The sequence below is a fragment of the Nanorana parkeri genome, unplaced genomic scaffold (genome assembly GCF_000935625.1).
Source record: "Nanorana parkeri isolate BGI_ZX_2015 unplaced genomic scaffold, ASM93562v1 scaffold376, whole genome shotgun sequence".
In the NCBI taxonomy this organism is placed as follows: domain Eukaryota; kingdom Metazoa; phylum Chordata; class Amphibia; order Anura; family Dicroglossidae; genus Nanorana; species Nanorana parkeri.
The window spans coordinates 1,168,045-1,176,970 of record NW_017306644.1 but is presented as its reverse complement, the minus strand read 5'-3'; positions in this window follow the sequence as shown (position 1 = coordinate 1,176,970).

Sequence of the window (8,926 nt, the reverse complement as noted above, 5' to 3'; positions counted from 1 at the left end):
GGACATTAGTATATGTCCTCCTGTTCCCTAAAGAGAACCATGTGATGGGTGCCAGTCAGAACAAGAAGAGAAGAGAAATTGCACCAATGGGGTCAGAGACCGCATATCTTTATGACCTGGCTAAAATTGTTGCAGATCAGGAATATTTATCTGTCATCCCGCACCTGCCTTCAACCTGCAGCCAGACAGTGAAAGGAGAAGCAGCACAGCGATGAGCTCATCTCTCTGTCACTCTGCTTTCTCCTCCTATCACCATGCTTCTAGTCTACACATGAACTGATTGGCTCCTTGTACTGCTTCATGCTCTCACACTCCAGTCCTGCTGTATAGGAACCGCAAGAGGCTTATAAAAGGTCAGATATAGGCACTTACACTGCTTGTATGTCAACAATAAATTTTGTGATTATTAATGAATATACAGCTGCATTACTTTTCGTTTATTATATCAGCCTAAAGATGAGGACCACACCTCTTGTATCTTAACATGCATTTTCTCTTGCAGTAAAATGCATTGCAATGAGGCAGAGGTGTAACTAGAAACCTCAGGGCCCCCAGTGAAAGAAACCATGAAGGCCCCCCCCCACCCCCCCGATAATTATACAGCAATGCAGAATCCCTGCAGTTTTGAACCCCAATAATAAGGATGTCAGAGGGCAAGCAGAGGTAACTCTCCTCTTGCCCTTTCTCAGGGTATATAGATTGAGCTGACTCTCAGTGGGTAGAACATGGCGGTATGAGTTTCAAAGGCCGCGGGAGGGAGCTGCGGAGCTATGGCCTGCTGCATGCTGGGAGCTGTAGTCCCAGAAGGCAATGTCAGTGCCTTGGCAGTTACTGGGCCAGGCCCTCCTCTTCCCCCCTCAAATTTACACTATGAGCCATCATCACCCCCTTTGCCAGCAAATCCGAAGAACTGACTTCCATACAGTGGAAGATGTCTTTCTGTGCTGGATGTTAAAAGCGAACTAAGGGGTAAGTGTTTTTCCCCATAGTTCTCTTTAGGGTCACAGGAGGACACATACTAACCTCCTCCCGTGACTCAAAAGCTCAGTATATAGCGGGCTATTGACCGTGATATACTGAAAGCGCCACAGCCGGGACAGATCCCAGCAATGCTGCGGAGATCCACCCAGCTGCGTGAGCGACAGCTGGCTCTGCCTATCTAGATATCCTCACTCTGGACACTTGGATTGCACATAACCCTAAATCCAGAATCCAGATTCTCCAAGTTGCACCTTCAAGCCGAAAACACGGAGGGTCTTTAAGCCTTCCCCAGAATATGCAACACTTTTGCTAGGAGTTGCGCTTTAAGCTCCAGCAATACATTGCCTGCCTGGCTCCTGATATCAGCCCAGGTCTGGAATAACTGTACATTGAAATACAGACCAAAAGAAAAGCCGCGACTCTGAAGATTCTGGTTTGCGAGGAGTAATTTTGGGAATGTGGAGACTCTGCGAACTGTTACTGAATAATAAGACTGGCGGTGCGCAGTCATCGGAAATACTCCGCGGTGTCTTTTCAATGCGTTGTGCACTGAAGGCAGCTGATTTTTTTCTGCTCCGATGTGTTTTTCGTGATGTGCCAGTTTCGGGCCGGCTACACATCAGGCAAGATTAGCTTTCACAGCTCTTCTCGCCTCCCGCAGAGAAGAGCGTCTGCTGGTGTCACCTGCCGAGCCGCCGTTCCCTGCCAGAGAGCTGAACCGACAAACTGTGACGCTGTCGCTCATCATCGGGTCGGAGAGCTAATCAGTCCTGATAGCCCTTCAAGGATTGCTGATGAGTCCCGACCCCCACCAGTCAGTGCTGTTAATTACCTTTCACAGGCGCGAGATGAAATGTCAGAACAAAAACGGCGCCGGTGGCCGGATACGCAATTCCCCGCCTGCTAAGATGAAGAAAAAAACCGAAAGAGCAGCAAATACGAGACGGCAAGATCACAGCAACTACCGGTCCTTTGGTTCTAACCGGCGCATCCCAAAAATCAAAATCAGCTCTTACAGTGATGCAAATAAATAAGTGGCCGAACTCCAGGGCCCGGTCGCGGCCGCGACCTCTGCGACCCTGGTAGTTCCACCACTGTATCTTAGCTCCTCCATAGTCTGATTTTAGACCGGTGAAATCAAATGTATATTAAAAAAGTTATAGATTTAAAGATGAAGTGCTTTTTTTTTTTTGCATCTGTACTTCTCCTCATGTTGGTCATTGTAAAGGCGCCCATACACCTGGCAGGTGATCCCGCGATCGTACGATAATCGGCAGGTGTATGGGCAGCGTGCGACCTCTTCTACTGTAAGGCCGCACGACATTCGTCTTCCGAGCACTCTGGAAAACCTGCAGAAAATGGTACGATTTTCGGCGGGTTAGTGGCGTGCGCGGGAGACGAATGCCGTGCGGGCCGGTGTGCGCAAGCGCACTCTGGCCGCTTAGCATTGCAGTCATCGGAAACACCCCCCTCAGCTGGGAGGGCTTGGGTGATTGCAAGTACGATCTGCCTGTCCAAGATGGGCAGATTGTACGAAATTTTAATCACCTTACAACCATCGCACAACGAAAGTCGTGCGATGGTTGTAAGGTGTATGGCCAGCTTAAGATAACCACACAGGCCTAGCACACCTGAAGTTTATAAATGCATTTCAATGAAGCAAATATCACCCAACAAAGGCCAAGTGGCATACACGTAATATACACGGTGTAACACCATACAGTTACATGTGCAAAAAAGGCAAAAGGATAGTCAATGTAAAGATAATTACCGTACAATAAACATGCAGACAGAGCAGGAGGGGAAAATGAGGTCACAAAGAGATGTTTTGGGGTTACCACCTTCTCCATTAGAGACCTGGACAATGATGGCCAATGTAGACCTCTGTAAATGCATACAAATAAATAATATGAGCTGCTGGCCTGTCTACATGAAGAACAAGTAGTATAACGTGTCCTTTCATTACCAGTCCTTTTAGGATAGCAAATGCTTCATTTGTTGAAGTTCTTTGTCATATGAACAAGCGTTTTTCGGGACCACACAGGGTCCCTTCATCATCGTCAATGCTAAAGCCTGATGTTCATATGACAAAGAACTTCAACAAATGATCTGGTGGTATGTGGTTCTGTAATGTATGAAGGTGAACAAAGATCGATCAATGTCTACCCGACAAGTATAAAAAACTTCAAGCTGGCAGTGCATGCCGGAAATTGTGGTTTCTCAGCAGACAACAGCGGCCAGTCCTTCCAGGCGTGACTTAGACAGTGCTGGAAATGATGACAGATAGGCAATCCGCAGGAACATAAAACCTTCCAAGACATACGAAAGCCCCGAAATAGAAGAATAATGAGGTCTGAGAGCAGAGCCAGGTCCCCTCACCTTCCATTCATCAGTCCCAATTCCAGGCGATTAGAACTTTGTTAACATCGGGCCAGCGGCAGAGGAAGATTAATATGATTTCACAAAGCATTCTGTCGCTATCCTCACCCCCTAATCGGCTTGTGATCTTTCCGCCCCCGCTCCGTATTCTGCAATCTACAGTGCGGCATTTACAGAAAACTGAACAGAAGTCACTTTTTCCGACGTAAACAACAACACTGCTAAACGCAACATCTCCTTCCTTCCTTCCGGAATGGAGCGTCTCAGTTCTCCGCCATCAATCTTCTGGCAGATGTGATAATGGGGATACGGCGGGCTAAATGCCCAATTTTATACTTTACTGATTTTCTATCTATAAATGAATGTTGGTAAATAGCAGCACGGGCCGAGACATTCCTTTGTCTGCTTGCTCTTCTACAAAGGATTCTGCGGAATTTGGGTAAAGTACATTGAAGAGGTCCTAGAGGTCTACCGCGTAGATCCTAGAGATGTTCACATGCTATTGGCTTTCCTCTGTATGCACGGCCGGATTTACTCTCTCTGCTGCCCCAAGGCTAGGTTCCTCAATCACCCCCCCTACCCATCACTGCCCTCCCCCTCCCCCCCCACATGGAGAACAGCAGACCTGCAGGCTGCATACAAATGATCTCAGCGACATCGCCAAGATCACTTGTACAAAACAAGCGACGGCTTCCCCGCTGTACATTAAAATGTAGAAAACAACTACCCGCCCAGGCGCCCGGAACTGCATGTCCCAGGCATCGGGAGATAGGAATTCCACATCCCTGCTGCCCCTCTGCTCCATGCTGCCCCAAGGCCGGGCCTTGTGGGAAATCCGGCCCTGTCTGTATGGAAGGCTTCTCTCTACAGGGTGCGGTGACCTCCTATCGCCTCCAGGGTCATTACAAAGCCATGGAACAGTTTAGGGTTCACCCAAAGGATTCTCCATCATGTGGGATGAAAAAAATAATTAAGAGGCCCAGCTGTGATATAGTGACGACGATATTATGGCCTTGTGGGGGGGGAGGGGGGGATTTAACCACTAGAATCTCGAAGAGAGATAAGAACCTAGCACAGGATACAAACCACTGACGTCCTCCGAGTACATTTTGAGTCATTCGCCTTGAAAAACTCTTTCTCTTAATAATGTAACAAGGACACTCCACTGTAGACCGGAGGTGCAAGTAAAATGCAGTTTATTTAGGGCAAAAACAAATATATAATTCCATCCACAGGGTAGACCTCCCCTGTGCACAAGACGTTTTCTAGCCGCAACATAAATGACAGTCTTTTAGCTTAGCTCAGTAGCTTTCCACAGCTTCAAGACACACACGCTGCTCACCCCTCGTGAGCCCTCACTCTGCTCTCTTAGCAGTCTGTACCACAGGTCCTAGGGTCACCGACCTTCCTGACCTCTCCCCTCGTGGGCACTCACTCTGCTCTCCCAGCAGTGCGTCCGACAGGTCCCTGGGGTCACCGACCTTCCTTTACTATGTTCATTCATTTTCTATTCTGCTTGCTAGCAGTAGATATATGAAAAAAAAAGTGAGGGTTTAGAAACCCTTTAAAAAGAGATTCTACAGAGATCCTAGCGTGTATGGCCACCCTTAGATATCTTTCTTCTCACTCAGGGGTCTATTTATAAACAATCTGCAGAGCTATTCAGCCTGCGAATCTCATTGAATGTTCATTCTGTGTGAATAGAGACAAAAACAAACATTCATTTATTTTATTTTCAGGTTGAATGTAATGTAATACCACATCATGGCCACTAGATGGAGCTGAGGAACAAAGGAAAGAAGCATTTATTTCCTATGCTCCTTAGCGCCATCTTGTGGCAAAATTACACTACTACATCACATTTGACCTGAAAAGAAAATATACTAACGTTTGTTTTTATCTCTATTCACACAGAATGAATATTCACAGACATTCACAGGGTGAATGGCTCTGTAAATTGTTTATAAATAGACCCTTTAGTGCCACTGTGACAAGAAAGAAAGCAAAAATTTGCAAAGGAGACACAGACAGCAATAAATCTGTGGGTTCTAGTCTTCTAATATATATATATATAATTGTGGAAGATTTTTAGGCTCACATTGTGCAGTGAAATCAGAAGAACCAATTCCAGTCCAAGAGAGGAGCCGGTACAACTGTGCAAGACTGAAGGGAAGGACGCAGGTCAGATAGAAGACTGAAGGGAAGGCCGGAGTTCAGCTTTAAAATCAACTAGACATCACACAACATGTTTTGTGCTCTGTCATGACATTTTTCTTATGACTACACATGTCAGCAATATTCTGTATACATGCCATTAGGAACGCTGCCTCTTATTTCCCTTTTGTCTATGACACCGCAGTTAAATATTGTGCACAGGAAAGCCAAGTTTAACCCCAGGCTGCCAACCCTTTAGGGAGGCAAGAGACTAATTAATATCTACAAACCAATTATCTTCTATATGCTGGGCATCAGAGTGATATTAGCGTTGTGATCAGCTCGCTGTCCTGTGAGATGAGGGCAAGCTTCAACAGCCAGCACAGAGATATATAGAGCCAAACCAGGACTTGTTAAACTGAGAGATGCATGCCACACACACTGGCACTAGAAGCCAATGTTCATTTTTGCAGAAGGTTTTAGAAAACAAGTTAGGATGTTATAACGATGAGAAATATTCAGTCACACTGATATTAGTATTACAACATACAGAGTTGTGACATCCTGTGTGCTGAGTGAAAATGTATCAAAGAAAGCTGCCTATCCATTCACTAGAGACCGGTGACATCACCGAGAATGCAGCCTATTCATTTACTAGAGACTGGTGACATCACTGAGAGTGCAGCCTATCCATTCACTAGAGACCGGTGACATCACTGAGAATGCAGCCTATCCATTCACTAGAGACCGGTGACATCACTGAGAATGCAGCCTATCCATTCACTAGAGACCGGTGACATCACTGAGAATGCAGCCTATCCATTCACTAGAGACCGGTGACATCACTGAGAATGCAGCCTATCCATTCACTAGAGACCGGTGACATCACTGAGAATGCAGCCTATCCATTCACTAGAGACCGGTGACATCACTGAGAATGCAGCCTATCCATTCACTAGAGACCGGTGACATCACTGAGAATGCAGCCTATCCATTCACTAGAGACCGGTGACATCACTGAGAATGCAGCCTATCCATTCACTAGAGACCGGTGACATCACTGAGAATGCAGCCTATCCATTCACTAGAGACCGGTGACATCACTGAGAATGCAGCCTATCCATTCACTAGAGACCGGTGACATCACTGAGAATGCAGCCTATCTAATCACTAGAGACTGGTGACATCACTTAGAATGCAGCCTATCCATTCACTAGAGACCGGTGACATCACTGAGAATGCAGCCTATCCATTCACTAGAGACCGGTGACATCACTGAGAATGCAGCTTATCCATTCACTAGAGACCGGTGACATCACTGAGAATGCAGCCTATCCCTTCACTAGAGACCGGTGACATCACTGAGAATGCAGCCTATCCATTCACTAGAGACCGGTGACATCACTGAGAGTGCAGCCTATCCATTCACTAGAGACCGGTGACATCACTGAGAGTGCAGCCTATCCGTGTTTAGGAGACTAGTAAGACTGCTAAAAATGCAGCATTTCCATTAATTAGAAACTGGTGATATCAGTGAAATTGTAGCCTAATCATTCACTAGACACAGGTGACACCACAGAGAATGCAGCCTATCCTTCCACTAGAGAACAGGGACTTCAGTGTGGCTGGCAATAGGAGAGGGTGCAAACCTAGACAGACAGTACAAGGTAGACACTGAAAGGACCAAATAGCAGGTACATGCAAAAAAACAACATCCCAAGCTGTTAAAGAGAAGGAGGCCAAGAATGTATAGTAGATCCTGGTAGTGATAGTGTCTCCACTAAGACGAGACTCTGAAGAGGAGCAATGGCCCCTAAAACATGTCTGCAAGGTGAGAGGTGGACACAGAACCAGTGCCCCACCACCAGGTAGGTCCTGCAAAAGCAGGATTGAAGCTGCCTTTTTATAACGGTTAGGTAACATTGATCCTTCCTACCTTTCTGTCATGCCAGGCTTCTGTTGACAACTGAGAAGCCCACCTAGAACATTAGGTGTTGTAGTAACTAAGGGGTAAGGCATTCGGTATATCCAATGGCCAGGTATGTGATACGTTTTTTTCCAAAGCTCCCCTTGGTTTCTCATTAAAGCATGGTGAACATGGAGTGTGCCATGGCCAATAAGGGATGTGGCCTAAGACGTTATTAAGACGAGGTGTTAAAGGGTAACGGGAGGACACAAACTAGCGTCCTCCCGTCACCCTAAGCTCAGTATACCGCGAGCTACAACTCGCGGTATACTGAGACGCCGCAGCTGAAGCGGATCCCGACAATTATGTCTGGATCCGCCCAGCTGAGTGAGTGACAGCTGGCTCTGCCTATCTAGAGGCCGAGCCAGCTGTACCCGCTCCCTCCCCCGTCCGTACCCACCAGTCAGCGCTGGAGGATCGGAGCGGGGGGAATCCAGCCCCTCCCCCTGTCACGGCAGAGAGCCGTGACAGGATCGAGAAGTGAGTGAACGCCGGTATGTGTTCCCTCACCTCCCGATCTACCGAGCCGACCTGTGACAGTCTCATTGTCACAGGTCGGCTAGAACTATGAGGTAAGTGAAAAGCACTCATCTCATAGTTCTCCTTTTTTTTTTAAAAACTGTGCCTTGGGCGCAGAAATATCTATAACTCTGAATAGCGACGTGATGGGTTTGCTGCTGTTGCTCCAAACCTAAAGTATATCATAAGAAAATCCAATTTCAAAACAATTACAACTCTGCTAAGTGACTCTAGATCTCCAGGGACACTTGTCATTTTCCAGCGTGTGCACCATTTAATCTTCATTTAAACCTTGACTAAACCCTTACTGCTCTATCACAGCAAGCAGAATTTCCTACAGGAACATACTGAACCTGCTGTATTTCCTAAACAAGAACTTACCTATTCCACTAGATGTACAGTGTCAGGATAGCAACTTACCCAACTGTTCTTCATTCATCCAAACTACAGATCATACGAACCAACTCCTAGCACGGGAGGACATATTAGATTCAGTCATCAACACCGGCACTAACAAACTGGACTTTGTGTTCACCTGGCACCAATCGAGTATTCAAGAGGCAGAGGGTTCAGTATAAGGCCAAGGTAAGTATTCCTAAAGAAATACCTGAATAATTGGTCTGAGAGATAGATCAAACACCTTATCTTAAGGTTGCCCCATACTGACTTTGCCTTTCCTGGCCTTCAGTTTCAGCATGTGGCTGTATAATGGAGTAAATTGCATTTAAATTAACTTTTAAAGAGCTATGTTAAAGGAGAACTATGGGGTAAGTGTTTTTCCCCATAGTTCTCCTAAGGGTCACGGGAGGACATAAACTAACCTCCTACCCTGACCCAAAGCTCAGTATATATCGCGAGCTACAGCTCGCGATATACTGAGACCGCCGCAGCCAGGACGGATCCCGACCTGTCGAGATCCGCCCAGCT